This window comes from Macrobrachium rosenbergii, chromosome 16 (assembly GCF_040412425.1).
Source record: "Macrobrachium rosenbergii isolate ZJJX-2024 chromosome 16, ASM4041242v1, whole genome shotgun sequence".
Taxonomy (NCBI): Eukaryota; Metazoa; Arthropoda; class Malacostraca; order Decapoda; family Palaemonidae; genus Macrobrachium; species Macrobrachium rosenbergii.
In genome coordinates this window covers 54971978-54992861 of record NC_089756.1, presented here as the reverse complement: position 1 = coordinate 54992861, position 20884 = coordinate 54971978, and the positions used below count along the sequence as shown (strand labels likewise).

Here is a 20884-nt window from a genome sequence, read left to right as displayed (position 1 = left end):
TTAAGATCCAAGTGTACCTTAAGGCTTTGTAGTGACAAGCGTATCAAAAAAAAAAAACCCGAAGAATTCGAGAAGTTAAGAGGGCATTGTGCCTAGGCTATTACAATTACATATGTATCTGGTAAACAGTGACCAGTAGATTCTACATATATATAGCCTATACAGTATATATATATATATATATATATATATATATATATATATATATATATATATATATATATATATATATATATATATATATGTGTGTGTGTGTGTGTGTGTGTGTGTGTGTGTGTGTGTGTGTGTAGAATCTACTGGTCACTGTTTACCAGATAGCCTACATATGTAATTGTAATAGCCACAAAAGTGTATAATCAGCAATTTCAATTTTGTAATCTTAAAGTCACATGGATTGCCAACATGCATAGGCTAACTGTACATACTTTCCGCCTCTGCAAAAGACAACCCACATCCTAGGACACCGAAGAGCACCCACTTAATAACTCATATGAGCAACTTCATAGTTCCTAAAATACACGAGCCTATGGGGTATCTAACTTTCTCTTGTACTCTAGTACTGGAAAATTTTCAGTCATGCAATAGGATGATAATAAATTCTGTGTTTTTCTATCTTTGAATAAATAACAGGAGATTCATAGGCCAGCCAGTTCACTTGAGACAGCAAGCTATACTTAAAGTTATACATTTTTTTGCTTTTCTTGTATGTTCTTGGGGACCCCTGTTGTGGCCCATTTCCCCTCAAAAGAGGGTGGGTGGGGGGACCTATTTAAACAACTTGAACCGCTTCACTCAAAGATAAATTCTGCCAACTTAGGGTGAGATCGGTCAAGTAGCTCAGGGAAGAAATTGTTCAAGTTGTTTAGAACAAATAACAAATGTGAAAAGCTTATACCAGACAGATACACCAGATATAGACACACCAGACCATGTTTTATCAGAAAAGCTTACCTGAGCTCTCAGCTCTACTGGGTTAAAAAGAGGTTATAACAATTTTCAACCTTATACGCAGAGGCGCACAAGAAAAGAGAGAGAGAGAGAGAGAGAGAGAGAGAGAGAGAGAGAGAGAGAGAGAGAGAGAGAGAGAGAGAGACTAATGAAGACAATGAAACCATTAAGGAAGACAGTCGTTGTAACTCGCAGACTTTTTCCCCATTCCCTCTCCCTTTTTTCAAGTCCCCAAAGCGGAGCGTATAAAAACCAAGCCCTGTCAACGTCATGCATCTGTCATGGTTTTGCCCGGATGAAATACTCGCTATAAACAGCTGGCCTCCGGAGAAGGAATAAAAATTATGCACACTAAAGAATGACGGAAAGATGGCTCGGGGTAGGGAGGAAGGAGGCTCTTAAGCACCACAGAGAGAGAGAGAGAGAGAGAGAGAGAGAGAGAGAGAGCCTTCTGTTTGCGCCTAAAGAGAAAATTGTATTTATGAGCATCGGCTAAGAGTTCAAGGCGCCAAGAGACAATTTATAACCTCGATCGTTTACATGTCAAAATAAAAAGCATAAGAATGGATGACATAAGGCATGCTCACGCCCATTAACTACCTTCTCAGTGTCGATTAGGCCTAACACTCTCAATACTACCATGGCGCACAAATTATTCCTTACATGCTTTCCCTATGGTAAATTCAAAATTTCCGTTTCTTCCCGTACCTACCCAAGCAATTTACAGCTTAAGTTTTTTTTTGTTGCTCACATGGGGGCATAAAATTATGTCATGATTGGCTTTAGATTAAGATGGCTTTACGTCAGCAAGGCAGACGTTATGTGTGGAAAGATGCTAAAGGTGTGGACCTGCAGACTATCCATGCAACGGATTATCCAGATTAGAAAGCGTGCTAATGACGCATTAATCTAAAAAGGCTACACTTGTAAACCGTAGTGCTAAATAAGACAAGAGCATCTCTTAATTGCGTGGCCGATGAACAAACTAATTTATTGTCATCTTGAATCACAATTATAGTGCAAGGTTGATTTTGTGGTGTCGTGCAGGTAAGGCAAAACTCACAAACCATATAGCCTATGTGCCTGTCCAATCAATGACTATCTCTTATAACTAAAAATATCCCACACCCACAGACGTACCAATGTCCAGCTAGCATAGCCTGTAACACTAGAACTTTTAGTCGCTACCCAAGAGATTAAACTTTTTCTTACTAATTAGGACATACTGGTAGTAATGACAGCAGAAGACAAAACACTGTACAGCGTTCTGAAATACAGTAGAGGCTGGTGGCTGTCCGCGACCCATATGGCAGAAGCCTTGATTGTTTGTGGCCTGGTCGGTTGACTTTCAATGACTCACCTGACAAAAACCTTGAATTTGTTGTGGCCTGGTCCGTTTTCAAACCAGACACCGCAAAATGCATGATTGCAAGCTTTAGGTGCTCATCACACAACACCATTCCTTCCCAACATGAAACACTCAATAGAGGTTTTTTTTTTTAACCAAATTACAGCAATAAGGAAAGCTCCAACTCTTACACCATCGGAAGTGCTTTAAAACAATTTTGGCAGCAAAAAGAACCTTACTGCCAGGAAAAAATTTACAGTCTTTCCAACTCTTCGACGGAGTAACAGCACAAAACGCTAAATTCCCGCAGTACACCTACTGAATCCTAGGATGAGAGCTAGACTGAGGCGTAGAATCTTCTCTGAAACATCTGAGGGTTTTAATAAAGCAGGCATCTAGTAGAAAAACACAGGCAAAGTCCCACATTAATTTTAACTCTCTGATATCATGCCACTTCATGTTAAAATTGCACTCTAATTTTATCAAGGATAAACTAAGGTTGATCTTCATATCGGATTCACTAAACCTTGGTAATATCTTACACACAAAGGGAATTAGGCTATAGCCTAACTGACAGTGTTACTCTTCTGGCTTGGATTCGATCGTGGCCTCTGTACAGAATAAAAAAAAATAAAAGTTCGAATCCTGGTCCAGTCACAAGCTATTATCAATCATAATTCCTTATGGGTGTAAGTATTCCTAAGGTCTAGGGTACAGAGCGAATTCGATATGAATCGATATTTGTGAAAATATTTGTAAATGAAAAAAGTTACGGTGGGGAAAGTATCGAAAAGGCCCAAGAGAGGACTAGGCTACAGTGGTTTGGTTGTTATGCGGGGAGATCATATGTGTAAAAGGGCTATGAGCATGGAGGGGGAAGGACGGAGACGAAGAGGAATGCCAAAGTTCAGATGGAAGGATAAAATAGCAAATGGCTTGCGGGAGAAAGATTTAAGAAGTCAAGATGCATTGGACAGAGGAAGGTGGTGAAGGCTGATAGGAAACAGCGACTCCATATAGAAACGGGCAAAGCTGACGACAAAGAAAGAAAAAGGCCTCACATGTAGGCTATGTTACAAAAACTCACTCTCACTCTCTCCCTTTTTCTCCCCCCCACATATAAGTTTTATATATATATATATATATATATATAATATATATATATATATATATATATATATATATATATATATATAATATATATATATATATATATATATATATATATATATATATATATATATATATATATATATATATATATATAAAAATCATAAAACTTTACGTTACAACCTTGATGCAAACAACAAACCAAAGGATCCAAATTCTCACTGATGCGATGTGTATTTTCATTTGTTTGTCAACGAACGACAAAAAGTTCTGTTTTAGTTTTCAGAACGATGAAAAAAAAAGTAAAAACCAATGTAGCCTAACAAAGGAATGAACTTTCTCAAGCCACCAAACAAATATTCCTCCAGCTCCGCCTTCTCCTTCCCCCCGACACGCACGCAAAATAAATAAATAAAATAAAGGGCTCCAACTTTACGCCTAGAAGGTAACGCCGATGACCTTTCATATACGACGCCTAATAAAAGCTTGCAATAAAAAAGGTTATGAAAATTTATCGGTTCCTTTGGAAGTACAAAGGAAGCAAACGTTTTTGCCAAAGGGTTATAAAAGCTTTACGGTTGAATTTTGTTGGTTGAGTTAAGCCATACCACATGACCCTGGGTAACTCATTAAGAAAATATATATTTATAATATATATATATATATATATATATATATATATATATATATATATATATATATATATACTGTATATATATAAAACAACAAAAAAATGAAAATCCGAAACAGCAGAAACCGATGACAACAGGCCCTGGTAAAAGTCTGGTGAACATCAAACATTTTCCTCTCTTCGACTGAGCCCCAGCATCGGTTGCATAATAAACAGGTGTCAAAATCTATTTGAAACCCAACGTCCTGTTCAATATACAGGTGATGAAAAGCACAAAAACAGAGCATCGACAGTAAAATCACGGACACACTCCATTTGGAAAGCAATGCAGCGTGTTTTGATCTGAAAATGCATAAATTAAACAATATGTGAAAGGTAACGACGCTTTGAATGAAGATCGCCGCTTGGACATACAGTGTATGTAAATATATGCACATAAGTACGCAACATATTCTAATACAAAGTGAGAGAACGAGGGCGATTGAGCAATGCATCATTACCAAAACAGCCGAATTTTCACTTGTTACACAACTGGGGGTGAAGCACAGCAGCACCAAGGTCTTAATATAATAAAAACTATTTCAATTGTAGGAAAACTAGGCTACACCATCAAACCACCAATTCAGAGGTGTTTCGAAACAGTATGCATAAAAAACAATAACCGGAAACATAAAACTCAAGGACGCATGCGCTCATAAACGTCGAGTCGATGCAAGGTAAGCGAGTCGTGATGCGATCAAACAAGGAAACTCAGGAATGTTAGTAACAACGGAGGAGGTAAATATTTTCATCGCTTGGTTGTTTCTTAGCCACAGGGACGACATGCAATACAATCTAGTGCAAAATGAACAAGAGAAAAAAATACAAAGCTATGTGATTATTTTCAAACATTATTCAGCTCAAGTTTCTAACAAACTCGAAGCTATTAATAACAAAAGGTTCCATCTATGCCGATCACTAAAAATACTGGGTAAACAGTTTCACGGTGAAATTCAGCGAAGGTGGTTGCAAAGCTGTAAACTGAACAGATAAAATATTTAAAGGGCGAGTGACTATTTTGAATAATCATCAATGTCCACCATTTTTAAGAGACCAAGTATCTGCAGTATAACCTACATACGGTATATGAACATAGGAGGGGGAGGAATGCTTTTGAATGAGTAACTGGTTTGATGTAAAACTAGGGCAGACAGAAGCGTGTGTTGTGCCTCCAATATTTGTTTAAAAAATATCTTAAAAACCAGCGTAATGTGAGACGCAAAAGAAAGGACATTTGAATAGCCTAGCCTATGCGTAAAGTTGTGGGATAAGATCTTACACTGGCTGACACTGGTGTGTAAAGACTGAAGGCTGAAGATGATACTATGCTGACTGGAAACATTCACCAAAAGTGAAGTTTGAGTGTTTGCATGAGGCGAAACTCGAGAACAGCCTACAAGAGCAGGAGTACGGATGTGATGGTTGAATACAAACTTACATGATGGGACAGTAAAAGTTACTGTGGCTGGTGAAAGAATGGCAAGAGTTGATTTGTACATGTAAATATACCGTAACAGTAAAAATAAGAAAACAAAAAGTAAGCAAAGTCAAGAGGTGCCAGGGTGTGTATTAAAGAATGGTCTTGTAAGAAGGCACTACTGAAATAGCACTACTGAAATAACTCTTATAAGGAAATGAGGTCAACAGTGACTGAAAAAAATGAAGTTGCTAAGAAGGATTTTGAGCAGTATACATAGCATAAGCTAAGAAGAAAACACAAACAAAAGATGGGAATGTGGAGATTTGCAGCTGGTAAAAGTGATGGATGAATTTTGAGATGATCTGGCCATGTGGAAAGAATAAGAAATAATTTGTTGGTAAATGTATAACTTCGAAGTTTTAGGGGATGGAGGTGGCGGCCTACAATGTGATGAACTGATTCGAAAGTTTGTCTGCAACATCCAGAAAGAGCAATTGTGTGTGTAAGATGGTGAGATGAAACGCGCATTAGGCCTATGTGTAGCGAGTTCATTATCCTGCTGATGACCTTCCGGGTTAGTGTATGAAGGCGCAATATCATTGTAGTTTTCCGTACTGGGGGCTTCACTGTAGTTCAGCAGTTAAAAGTATTAATGTGACGGTAGCTGCTTTTCTGCTTTTGTTTCTCTAGAACCACTCCTCTTTTGAGGGAATAAAAAATATATACATATTACATAAACACACACTACACACTATAAACACACACACTACACACTATAAACACACACACTATATATATATATATATATATATATGAGAGTATGAGCATTATCGAAACAGTTTAAGCTCACACAATAAAAACAAAGGCAATCTGAACAATGGCCCAATTACAATTATTTCTTCGTCTTAGTTGTAGTATTCCTGTCTCGAGGGACGAATAGGCCTACTCTTCCCCTTTCGTTATCATTTTCAGTGCTGGTTAGGCCAATGCAGCTCTTTGTTTGTTTATTGTATATACTGGTCCAAGCACGAGCCTACACTAGAGAGGTGGTGTGTGTGCATATATACATATATATATATATATATATATATATATATATATATATATATATATATATATATAGGTATATATACACATATATATAGACTATAGCCTATATATTCATGAATATGACAATATGACTAGGCCTATCTAGAAATATTTTGTCGATTTGTAAATAAAACTTAAGTAGAATATCAGGAGTTTAATGGCAGAGCAGAAACATAAGAATCACCACAAAATTTCAGATCTGTGTAGATTAGATCAAGGTGCCTTGGATTACATAGTGATGAAGGGAGTTAGAGATGGCCTGGATATGTCTTTCGGACTACCCCTGGGAAAACAGTACGTGGTAAGAGCCAGCTGGGTTCCTGTAAGCAACAAAAGAGCTGGAGTACCCAGACCTACTTGAATAAGAACTATACGAAGGGAGTTTGGATATAAGTGGATATTTGGAGATGTGCGTAGCTAAGACAAGAGAGGAGGAATTTCACATAGCCTTTATCTTTGCATCACACGGGTTTTTATATATATATATATATATATATATATATATATATAAATATATATATATATATATATAAATATATATATATATATATATATATAAAATATATATATATATATATATATATATATGTGTGTGTGTGTGTGTGTGTGTGTGTGTGTGTGTGTGTGTGTGTGTGTGTGTGTGGCCAGAGTATTACTCCTTCAGTTTTCAACAAAATAATTATGAAATCACTATAATGATAAGCTAATTATTAAGATGATAATAACCGAGTGTGGACGCACTCTATTAGCCTATACCTGCATAAAGAGGGAATCAGGGTACCTTCCTAGTACATAGCCAACTCACAGAAACCAAAAACGAAAGATAAAGAAAATGACCGCTAACACACACACACTCCCTGAAATATAATCTGATCTCCAAAATGTCAACGTGTATACTAGACATAAACACAAGTCAACAAGTTGTCGGAGAATTCTATAAAGTACAGTATGCATACAAAGGAAGCTCAAATTCTTTAAGACTTCCCTAAATCACACTATATAAGGAGAGATGAAGAGACCCTTTGTTACCCAGTGGTTTGATTCCAGAGCGAGGTAGAGCGACTTGGGCAAGTTCCACTGAAATGCTCTGAACTTCGGATGATCTGCGCAAACTAATGTACCTGGTGGCTAATCAATTGTGGTGAGTCGCAGCTTTGGTGAAGGGCCATCTCAACTCAAGCCGGCTCCTTTGAAACTAAGGTGAAGATTATATATATATATATATATATATATATATATATATATATATATATATATATATATATATATATATATATATATATTATATATTATATATATATATAATGAGATGGTCAAGGGAGATATGAACTTTACAGGATTGACACTAATGCATCTAACGCCAACTTGTTTGATTATCGTAATCTTTTACAGGTATCATTAGCGCATATACAAGGTATCATAAGATGGGCTATTTCCTACGGATGGATAAATCACTCGACAGCAGCCAAGTCGCTCAGAAACATGCAGTTCAATCATATCAAACCGGGAAGAAAACATCTCCCAAAGGGAACGATAAAGCACGTTCTGGGATGGAGAGAGAGAGAGAGAGAGAGAGAGAGAGAGAGAGAGAGAGAGAGAGAGAGAGAGAGAGAGAGAGAGAGAGAGAGAGAGACTGGAGACCTTGATTTGCAATAATTTTCCTCTGCGAAGTATACTTACTGAAAAGGCCATCAAATGATCAAGCAAATTACACCAAAGGCTTATTTTAATAATATCTGCTTACTGTGTTTGACAAGGGCTTAATGAAAAACATGGGGCTAAAACCGAAGGATCGCATCGCAAGAGTAAGAGGAATTCGGAAGCGGCCATAAAGACTCAGAAGAAAGTTATGGCTCCATTGGTGATGTCATCAAGACGAAGTCCAACTAGACATCTACCCAGCGACACAAAGAGGCTGAACACACGCTCGAAGTTAACCAGTCCAACGAGAGCGAGAGTGCAAGCTTTAGTGACCTCCTCAAAGAAATGAATAAGATGGGGACTAATTTAGCAGACGATTTAAAAAGAAGAGCTAAAACTATATCCTTGACAGATAGACAGACTAACTAAAGTGCTAAAAATAAGTTATAATCCCGGAAAAATAACGATCATCGTGCAGGCATACATAGGCTACATATAATAAGAATACTATCCTTCTGAGGAAATCGAGCTATAACGAGGGGGGAAATAACTGAATCTGGGTGTTTTCTTTAATAAAATCAAAAGAAACTTTGGAACAACCGGGTTCGAGTTCTCCTAACCAAGTTGACTCGGAAACAAGGGCAATAATAGTTCGGGCCTGCATATAATTACACCTAATGACACGAATAACAGCCATCTGAATACCTGGCATAACGCTGTACTCCAGCAGGATTAATCTGGTGAAATTGCAATGAATAACCTTAACACTTACATCTACAGTGGCTTTGGGGGGGGGAGGTCGTGTAACAATGATAAGCAAAAAAGATATTAACAGAAACAATCGTCACTAACTGCATCATGTGATACGAAACTGCTGTTGCCGCCAAGATAATGACAAAAAAGTAATTTTTTATATGTGCAGCAATTTTCCAATTAAATTTACATGAAAAGCTCTTTCAAGTAATAAATATAACCCTCTATGTTCGAAATATTACTTCTGTTTGGGACAGAGTCAATCTTACCTATCAGGACCTGCTAAACCTTCCAAAATATCTAATTTTGTTGCTAACAAACATTTTTACGATCCCTCAAAAGTGATGCTGAAGATTCCTGAACATGTGTACCAACGAACCATTGAACTGATCACAGACTGTCTAGGAAAAAACACTTCGTACGCTATTTCGTCTCTTCGCTTAATTAATATCTACACCTAAAGCTGCCTCGACCATCGTCCGTATGATGCATAGAATATTACAAGGCTCTGGAGCTTTACTTGATGGTGCCATAAATTCTGACAGGAGTGTCATCATCTATGTAGGTAATCCGAGAGAGAGAGAGAGAGAGAGAGAGAGAGAGAGAGAGAGAGAGAGAGAGAGAGAGAGAGAGAGAGAATATCTCTTGGCTGCAATTTGACTTCTCAAGTCATGGCAATGCAGGTAAAAGTCAATAAATGCAAACCATCGCCGGAAAATAACATAGCTGTGAGGTAAAATAAATATAAAAAACAATAAAAGTTGAGGTTAACTGTCTAAAAACAGCATTGGTAAAACTTGATCGCTAAAATCATACGTACATAAAACCTTATCCAGTACACAGTTACATCTGATAATCGACGAGGAATACGGGCAATTAAAAATGAAAGGGAAGACCAGGGAAAAAGGGCAGACTACATCTATAAGTGGTATGAACAGAAGCACAAAAGAAAAGGGGAAGAAAGTTGGATTCAAGTGGCCACCCTCTTGGTACCGTGGGAAATACTGCTCACGAACAATAACCTTGGGGATATATTAGCAGGTCAATAGACCCGTAACGAGAGACGACAGTCATGGGTCAGGTCATATTGTAAAACACACAGTAGCCCATTGAGAGACAGGCAGGCCCCCTTTGCCCAAAAACTGTTAGGCCTAAACAGACATTTGAGAACAGTGTTTGAATGGATCCTTGAGGTTAGAGCCATAGATTTTCTTGCCACGTAAGTGGGGACATGAATATCGAAGGGGATTCACTAAGCTAAGTCCACGATCACCCAATATTCCATGGTTACGGTATTGTAGTAACGAAATGAAAAACCCAAAACCCTAACATAACAAAAGTTTAAGAGATTCCAGACGGTGCTTGAAGTGTGTGGCTGATATGGAACACAGGGTATTCTGGGTTACATAAACAGTAATTATCAAGGAATGGTATCCCACCACTTATTTTCCACAAACGGACATGTACACACACACACACTATATATATATATATAATAATATAAATATATATATATATATACATATATATATATATATATATATATATATATATATATATATATATATATATATATATATATATATATATATAAATCCCTAAACTGTTGCAATGGCCATGAACGCATACTCATTCTACACGTTTGTAACTGATAAGCTATGGGAAGAAAAAAAAATCATTGTAACACTATTTGTCTCAGGTATGTTTCTTGAACTCTACCTGTCCGGTTCATCATGAGGGTATTTATTGGGCTTAACAGAATCTCACAAGACAGCCCATCGCTTATAACATCAAAACTGACTGACTAGTTGCGGCCTATAAAAACAATACATATCATAAGATGTAAATCCAGTTTTTCATTTCTAGTCCAGACCAGATGTAATTTTGCTGAACTGGTAAGCGATTCATCCAGCTAAAAGACAACGGTAATGAGCTGTCGGGTATAAACAGCCTCATACACCATCAAATTTACTTGAAATTGTTAAAGTGACCCAGAATATGACACGCACAATGTGAAACAGCAGAGAGAGAGAGAGAGAGAGAGAGAGAGAGAGAGAGAGAGAGAGAGAGAGAGAGAGAGAGTATAGTTCTCAAGTAACTACACTGACACCTACCTTGCCGAAGTTCAAATTCAAAAGAGGTAAGTGATCAACTTCAAAGAAGAGGCTAAAATTCCTCCTCAAGTCAGCTCCCGGGCCTTGAATGTATAATCCACGTGTCTCGATGCAAAAATGTATAGCTGTTCAAAGCAGGTGTTGTGTCTGTACCCTAAAGTAAATGGTGATTTTACCTGTGGTCACTAAAATCACTCCATGGGCTATATCCTGGCGTCAAGATTTGGGTACTTCTAACGTGACACTTTCCTTTAAACTTTTCTAAAATCACTCAGCAAGACTTTAAAGCAGTAAATTAATATGCATGATACACAAAATTCTTCATAAATGACAGAATGAACGAACTTGGCAAAATTCACTATTCGTTACCAAATATTTAAAAACGGTGAAGTTGGCCATCGCAAGCCAGACGACATACCAACACTTCGATGGTCACTCGCACACTGACGTTCGCTTCGAGTCGGAGGCGAAGCGCGTAGCCAGCTGCAGCCAGGCTGCGTTCATTCTCGCGCCACACACACAGCGTTATCAACCACTACTTTCTGCGCGTAAGGCACGTTCGTTTGCATTTACGATACATTTAAATGCAACACAATATTAACATCATTTGCACAAATCATCTTTATAGCATTCAATCTATGAAAATATGAATTTTGCTTACTTGAAGACTGCTTACCAACGTTTGGTCCGTTTATTAAATAGAAATCGGCATTAATCTCAATTCTTTGAATACCACCAAAACACAACAGCAGCCTTAAAGAAATTTTTGCGTTTAAAAGCAGCCGAGATGCAAAGCTCACATCATGTTACGGTACAAAACAAATAGTCCTTGCGATATAAAGTTACGGCCAAGAAGCCTTGCAAGGAATCGAACAAACATTTCAAAGGAAAAGTTTTTAGAGGACGGAGCTTCGCAACTGAACGAGTTCGCCGTCTCTTAGCCACAGCTAGGCGAATGATGCCAACAATCACAACAAATAACAATAAAACGCAAAATTTAAAATAATTTGATGTACACTTTGACTTAATATTGCAGGAATATAGCGGAATTTCTGTTTATTACATGGAAAACTGAATAAGAACTTATCGGAAAGAGAATCAGCAAGGGGTTAATACCATCCCTTAGCGTTGAAGTCCCTTGTCGTATATAACCTGAACTCTTACCCCCCTCCCCCCCATCCTTACGGTCACCCGAGCCTCGGCCCCCACTAACCCATTATCCTTCCCACTCCACAGGTAAAAGTCTGTCCCTTCGAAAATCCTTCAGCACTAGGCAACGGGTTCGGCTGAAGAAATGGGGAGCATACTTCTTAAGAATACTTTTAAAATGTGCAGATCAATTCACACGCAAATGGCCGAGGAGATAAAGCTATTCCCGGCGCCATCAAACCTCCAACCCGTAGTAATTATTCCCTCTTGCCCCTCCCGCAGTTTTCCCTCCTCAGCTCCCCCTAACACCACCCCCGTCTCCCAACACCCTTTTCCCGCCAGCCAGGTGTTGCCTTGTAATTTCGAAGGACGACTCCGGGCTCTTTCTTTCTCCCTCCACTCCTCAGCACAACTCCGGGGTTTTATCATAACAACAATGTTGCCGTTCGACTGCGCCAATGCATTCGTTTATCCCAGGACCCGGTTTATCCTTTGACTAAAACCCCGACGCGTCAGTTCGGGAAAAGGAATTCCGACAGAAAATGCTGATGTACGTTTCTTGATATTTTCACAGAACCGTATCATCTCTCAGAAGAGGTGCTTATTTACCATCGTAGTGCGAAAAAAGTAACGTAGTGTAATTCAAAATATATAACTTGATATAAGCCGAACATTCTTTACAGAATGCAAATGTTAAAATCTGCGTAAACAATCACGTGCCTCAACGTAGAATGAACGACAGAGGATAAGTACTAACCAGAATGTTTTGAACAATCCAAACAAACACCGGTATTCTGGCATTTTCAGAACCTACTGGTGATGGTTTTTGGACAGACTCTTCGTTTTTATATCGTGTTAGCAACTTTAAAGCCAACAATATAACCTAGCTGATGAAGAGGGAGGATGAATTAAAGGTCGGTAACAATTTCTAGATTCAACGACAAAGTTTTCAGAGTAATTCTTTCATTTCCTTGCAACTTCAGGACAATTTAAACTGGCATTGACGAGGGTAAAACGGAAAAAACCTCTACTATTATTTTCCAATTCGTTTGCTGTTTTAACCACAACAACTTCTTGGGGGTCTATTTCCCATTATTTTGGAAACTTTCGACTGAAAGCATTTAAATCCAAAAGGACTGACTAAAAAAACATTAAACCAAAATTTAACGTACGTGGCATGAGGGAAAGCAGGCGAGAGTCGAGTGTGATTGGGAAACTGAATAAACAGGGAGGGGGAGAAAAGCTAAAACTGGCCACGTGGAATCTGCTGGCGCCAATTCCAGCGATGCAAAAGCAAGCTTCGGCTTTTCCGCAAGATGGATCACAGAGATTATCGGTACCATTTTGACTAGCAGAAATAAAGAAGGCGCGATAATGGCATTAACTGAGCTGATTAAGCAAAGACGCCGGAGTTTTAAATATTATTTTTTTGTAAATGACACGAAACGGTATTTTTATTTCTCCTCATGTAAAATTGTTTCATCTGTGCTTGAATTTTTATTCTGCCTCAGTCAACTTTGCTTTTGTTTTTACGATGTGCTCAAAGAAACGGATTGCAAAATAAACACGACCGAAAAAGTCGGGAAGGCCGAAAAGCTTTCATCAGTGAGAAAAAATTTAGTCCCTGAAACATTTTTCTTCCAATCTCTCTCTCTCTCTCTCTCTCTCTCTCTCTCTCTCTCTCTCTCTCTCTCTCTCTCTCTCTCTTTATCTCTCACACACATATATATATATATATATATATATATATATATATATATATATATATATATATATATATATATATATATATATATATGTGTGTGTGTGTGTACACACACACACATATATATACTGTATATATATATATATATGTGTGTGTGTGTGTGTGTGTGTATGTGTGTGTTTGTGTGAGTTCATGCTGGTTTTTGTGAATTTATCCATCTCAGTCCCTCATCACACTTAAATGTAAAGCCCCATAAACTCAACGTCAAACCGAACAAAAACAAAATGAAAACCAGCGAGCGCAGCAATAAAACCTCTCTACCAAAAGCAGCACAAAACCTGGGTGTATTAGAGGTAAACCCATAATCAGAGAAGATCCCCAACACTACAAGGCTAAGGATTAATAAACCTCATCTCCGGATCCAAAGAAGCCTCGTTCTTGTATTTGTTAGGTCTATGTGACGTTTTCCTGTCTTCAGGTAGTTAACATAAGGAACATTAGACTCTGCTGCAGCTAAAGAACTATAAATAATCTAGCATATAGATGAGATGACGTCACATGGGAGCGTTTTCTCTGCAACTTTTAGCACCTTTCTGCCAGACTCAGCATCACGTAGCCAATCCAAGGGATGGAAATAAATCCACACACGTATATACGTGTTTGTGTGCGCTACTTCACTTTTTACTAAACTATTGACTTCTTGGACTGAGATTTTGACGTAAAATTGCTAGACGAGATACGTGAAAACATGCTCGCCTGACACCGGCGTAAAGAATCGTCTCTAGAACTACTTGCATATTATACCGCACGTAGTCCAGAGGGGCCCGGATCTCGATTCCCTTTACAGCTATGGAATGCAGGTAGCTGAAAAAAAAATGGAAATCAAATAGGGTATGAAAAAAGGAGTAAAAGTTCACTTCTCAAAAGTGAGAGCGTTATATTAAATAGAGATAACGTGAGAAAGATGAGTCGCCATAAAAAATAGGCTGAGATTAAGAATAAGACCATAAAACGGCTATAACTATTTCAAATCAAAGCAGAGGAAAAAATTCATGGTTATCAAATGTTGTGAAGGCTATTTGTTTTACAATTAAAATAAGAAAATAAGAGACATCAACTATGGCAAGAACGTTTTCTTTTTGAAAAAGAAAAAAATAAATTATTTCGGACATAACAATACATACATAGTGACCGAGATAGCATTTCATATCTTACTCATAATTAGTTTTTTTTTTTTTAGGCGACAATCCTGTCAGTTCTCACGTGGTCTACCAGGCGAGACACTTTTTTGTTACTTATGTTTAACAGCTTTCTTGAATAAACCTGTATTCTAATTACGGTTAAAAAACACAAAAGCCCAAGTAAACGTTAGACGGTAAAGGGGCGTTCATATACATAAAATAGCTATTCATTGTCTTCAACTAAAGGCTGACGGAATGGACACGTGAGAGAGAGAGAGAGAGAGAGAGAGAGAGAGAGAGAGAGAGAGAGAGAGAGAGAGAAACATCAACCTTTCATTCCATCCTTTATATCTGACATGATCAAGCCGTCTCTCCCCTCTCCACGAGGGCGGCATATCCCATTTTTGTTGCTGCATCATAAAGTTTTACTGAACATCACAAAAGCTTCTGGGGCACTCGTTTAAAATGCCTGTCTTTATTGCTCTCCGCCTCGTCTGCGGGAATCTCAAGACTACTGTCCCCACTGCAGCAGACATCACGTGACTCCCTACGGATTCTACATTATTATTATTATTATTATTATTATTATTATTATTATTATTATTATTATTATATATTCATACTGTTCAGCAGACATTCATAGGAGTTATGGCATTGCAAATCAAGATTCTTTAAGAAGAGTATTCATTATATAAAAAATAATATAAGTAGATATATATAACAGCAAAAAAAAAAAAAATACAAACAAACCAAAATCAGATAATCATACTCATAACTATACACAATTTTTAAATAGCAACAGTCAGAAAAACAATCTCCTCTTGGCTAAAGCTCCTAGATCCCCTTCTTAAGAGAAGCTCTTGAAAACAAGAGCCATGCTGGCATGCGGCTAACTCCATCCAACAACTAAAGAATCAGAGATTAGTGTCATCTGTAGAGATTCTGTCAATATTCTTTGCTGTGGGTCCGCTGTCAGTCAAGAGAATCTCGTCTGTAGAAACCCCATGACTGTCATCTGGCACGTAGAGCTTTCATTTATAACATTTAATTCTCACAGTCCTCTTTCTGGCGTTTGTCTGCACAGCTTCCACGGTTATATCTCCTCGCTCTCACGGCAGCTCTCCCGTTACTTTTTTTCTCTCTTCTTTTAATCAGCGGAGCTCTCCTGACCGTCATTTTCGTGTAAGCCGTTATATAACGTCTTCGCTTGCAGTTTCTAGGATTCCTCTGGTCCGAGATTCTTCCCTAGATTAGAATGCGTTTACAAGTATATCTTACTTTAACCAGACCACTAAGCTGATTAACAGCTCTCCTAGGGCTGGCCCGAAGGATTAGATTTATTTTACGTGGCTAAGAACCAATTGGTTGCCTAGCAACGGGACCTACAGCTTACTGTAGAATCCGAACCACATTATGACGAGAAATGGATTTCTATCACCAGAAGTAAATTCCTCTAATTCTTCATTGGCCGGCGGAGAGTCGAATGCTGGGCCAACAGCGTGCTAGCCGAGAGCTCTACACACCCCTCCAACGAAGAATCAATACCTTTAAAGAGCTTCAACGACGCTATTTCTAGTAAACAGAGCTCAGCACCTATTTAAGAGGCAATTCAAATTAAAATTACAACCTTTTAAAAATCGTATTTGCAATACTAGATTTAACATCTCATGGATTTTACAGTTGTTACAGAGCTCCATTCTCTCTCAACAAAAAAGCTATTGCTCTATAAACATCAGTCTGCTTTAGAAATGAGCCTGCGCAATCATATGACCATACTCTAGAAGTAACGACACGGGCGTTATTTTCTCTCTCTCTCTCTCTCTCTCTCTCTCTCTCTCTCTCTCTCTCTCTCTCTCTCTCTCTCTCGAATAACGGCAAATCAGGAGCTTACAACCAACGTGTTTTAATAATAGCCCCTGGTCACCTTGCGATCATGTTACCAAAAGGACAAAGCTGGAAAGAACTCGGCGTGGACCCTGGCATTTGAAAAATGGCAAGAATGTTCGCCTGTTTTCTTTTCTTTCCTTTTCCTTTCATTCTCCCCAAATTCCTAACGAACATCCCCCCCCTCCTCTCTCTCTCTCTCTCTCTCTCTCTCTCTCTCTCTCTCTCTCTCTCTCTCTCCAGCCAAGTTAGTGTTTTTCTTTTCTTTAACTTTTCTGGTGGAATCTATTAGAGTTTATGTGTTTTCTTTGAACGATAAAAGAAAACTCATACATGCCAAGAATCAACGAATAATTGATTGGAGCGATTCCGTTTAACGCCAAACAAGAAAATATATAAATTCCAGTTTATTTTTTAAATTAACCGAGGTCATTATAATTTAAAATAGGAACTCACATAAGTGGAAAAACAAGCTCTTCAGAACAAAGCCATATGGGAACAGGCATCACACTTCCTGAAGAATGATCACACTAATACCCATGTAGTCATAAGATATAACAGCATGTTTGTGCGCGTGTGTGTGACATGGAGAGAAGCGCTTTTGAATGCGTAGGGTAACTTCTAAATTGGAGGTTTTACATCATTCTTTGTTGTGAAAGAGGAAATCTTTGGTTTGATTTTAATATTTATAATGAGATAATAAGCGATCGCGATCTAGAGAGGCATTTTATTCTTGCAAACGGAGAGTAATGCGAGCTGTGTTGTATATACACTGTACGGAGAATCACGGATTATTTTCAACGGCTCAGGTCATCGAGGAGGCAGCTTTACTTGAGAGGACACTTAACCTCACCCTAATTCCAGGGTCACGGAAACGGGATTTAGTGGACGAGGTCTTCACCGAAATCGCCTTGAAATGAACTGACTTTCCATTTATTGTCGAGGATTAACTGGAAGGATTAACTGATGGTTTCTAAATTTTCCCTTGTGTTTTTGGATTAAGGTTGTTTTGTTCTTGCACGGGCTCTTTCTCAGTAGGTATCCTTTCTCGATCCTACTTGTTCTTTTTTATTGTCCTTCACTTTTCCTCTCAAGATAACGATTTCATTTTATTTAGTTTAACGCAAAATAACTCATCATCTGAAATAGGGATTTAATAATTACCAACCTATGTACACACACACACACACGTTTATACTTTATAGAGTGACTTCAGTACTGAAAATGACAGTGATTACACACATTGTTTGATTAAGAGCATTACTGTATAAAGAACTATATCGGCATATATATATATATATATTATATATATATATATATATATATATATATATATATATATATATATATAAATATATATATATATATATATATATATATGTATATGTATATATATATATATATACATTATTTATATATATATATATATATATATATATATATATATATATATATATATATATATATATATGTTTCTGTGTGTGGGTGTGTAGATATATAATATTTCTTTGGCCTTATGCCGATATATTTGTTTATACAGTAATGCACTTAATCAGACAATGTGTGTAACCACTGTCATTTTCAGTATTGAAGTCACTCTATGAAGTATAAAGGGCGCGTGTGTGTGTGTGTGTGTGTGTGTGTGCATAAGTTGGTAATTATTAAATCTCTATTTCAGATGATGAGTTATTTTGCGTTAAACTAAACAAAATGAAATCGTTATCTTGAGAGGAAAAGTGAAGGACAATAAAAAAACAAGTAGGATGGAGAAAGGATACCTACTGAGAAAGAGCCTGTGCAAGAAAAACAAAACAAAAAACCTTAATCCAAAAACACTAAGGAAAATTTAGAAACCATCAGTTAATCCTATATATATATATTATATATATATATATATATATATATATATATATATATATATATATATATATATATATATATATATATATATATATATATATAGTTATATATGGTTATATAAGGAGGAGGAGTGTCTTCTTGACACTCTTTAACGGCAGGAGGAGAGCAAGTGATGCTTAAAGAAGAAGGGCACGACTTCACATCAGGAACCTGAAGATCCCTAACAACCAGGGCTGAAGGAAGCCCTTTGGGCCAGCAAGAAATGAGAGCCAGGGTGTCACCCGTTCGCGAAGCCCTACCAGGTTTTACCTTCAGTTACTTGACACTTCGTTCTAATTAAGAGGATGAATTAGGGTGGATAACGATGTCACCGTCAGGTTTCTAATCGCGACGTAAGGAAGAACAAGGGCAACGCACACGCGCGCGCGCACACACACACATATGCATACAGGAAAGTGGAGTAAGTCCTGCCTTAGGGAACTAGATTTTTAAGTTACCATCAACTGAGAAATTGCGTAATGGACCTTTTTGAGATTGCTATTGCATTTAGTGTAAGAATCAAAAGAAAAATACTGTTTGTCATAGTTAAAAATAGTGTAGTTTCGTAAAAAAAAAAACTTGCTACAAGGACAAAGGAAAATGAATGGGTATCGTCACATATATTACTGGGGGGGGGGGATGTTTACCGTTTACAACTTGGCACACATTAGTCGACGGCGGTACTAAAGGTTTGTTTGCAGCTGCACTGCTTCCTGCCTTTTACTTTTCACCCGTTCCCTTTTGTCTCTACTCATCTAACTGTCCAGATTCTTCAACTTGAAATTGGAGCAAAATTTGCTCCAATTTCGAGTCCTCATTAAAAACCGGATCTTTTAAGCGAACCCCATGAGTTTCAATATGCGAACCATCTACCATCTTAGAGTTATACTTCCAAAACCAGTTTCCATTTCCATCTGGTATTGCTGATATAAATTCTTGGCCCATTCCTATCATTGCATACTCGCCAGGACTCTTAAACTACGATATACCGGCACGTAATGCATTTCATCTTGCAAGGTCATGCAATACCTGCCAAGCTACTTTTTGCAACTTCGCAACACGTGCTGAGCCCAGAAGCAGCTGGCCAAGAGGGGACCGGGCGGACGCTGCCTCTTCAATAGAAAAAAAAAAGGGTGCTGTCATTACTTGGAAGGTACGATAACTTTTCCTCTTCTTTTTTGTTTCCATTTTCGGAACATTCATATGTGGAACAAAGGTTCATCTGAGTGTCCGTATGAAAGGAAAAAGCAAGGGGGACAAATATGAACAAAGAAGAAAAATATATGGAAAGGGGAAGGAAGAAAGCAGAAAATTGTGAAAAAGAAAACACGAAAAGGCTCAGAAATAAAATCTAAAAATAAGAAACAACACAGACACTACAAAAGAAATAGATACAGATACCACATAAAAGGAAAACGTACGAAAGAAAATATTAAATTCCTCGGTAATAAAAACATGCGAGAATGTCTAAGAAAATTCGATCTAGGGGTATGAAAAACTCGCGTTTCGATTTTTGGAACCCTACTACAAATAGGCAGTATTAAGTTTAATGAATACTAAAATGAGCAATAAAATATTCCAAATAAGACAATTAAGAATCCTCAAAGCTTCATATTTTAGTAGAGTAATACATACTGCGTGAAAGAAAAAGCTGAATTCGATTATAATAATGTAATTAAGAACAACTATATTAAGAAAACATCAAAGGCAATAAAAGTTATGTGATTAAATGAAAGCAAAGAACAAAATATAACAAAAGAAAGCGAAAATAAACAGGTTGAAAACAACGTCAAATTTCTGGGTACTTTAATAGAGGGCCCGACAGGGGAAGGCAGCTGGCTTGCAACAGCTTTTGCTTCTTGCCTGCTTTGCAGCAGCTGTTCTTTTCACATGATATCTCACTTGCTGATGGATAAAACTTGCATCCGCAGGAAGCTGCTGGAATACACGGACGGCCTCACGATCATCCTTAC

General features: G+C 37.6%; 1 protein-coding gene across 3 annotated transcripts in view; it reads right to left on the bottom strand.

Annotated features, from left to right (window-relative positions):
- The window catches only part of LOC136847441 (uncharacterized), a 761967-nt gene that overhangs the window by 135053 nt on the left and 606030 nt on the right, over nucleotides 1–20884 (bottom strand). The window contains exon 1 of one of the 3 annotated variants that reach the window (XM_067119136.1): nucleotides 11094–11541. The exons of 1 other annotated variant lie outside the window; for it this stretch is intronic. The gene's annotated coding sequence lies outside the window, so the exon portion shown is untranslated. Of the gene's footprint in view, nucleotides 1–11093; nucleotides 11542–20884 lie in introns of those variants that run through there. One more of the 3 variants, XM_067119138.1, reaches the window with a different exon arrangement.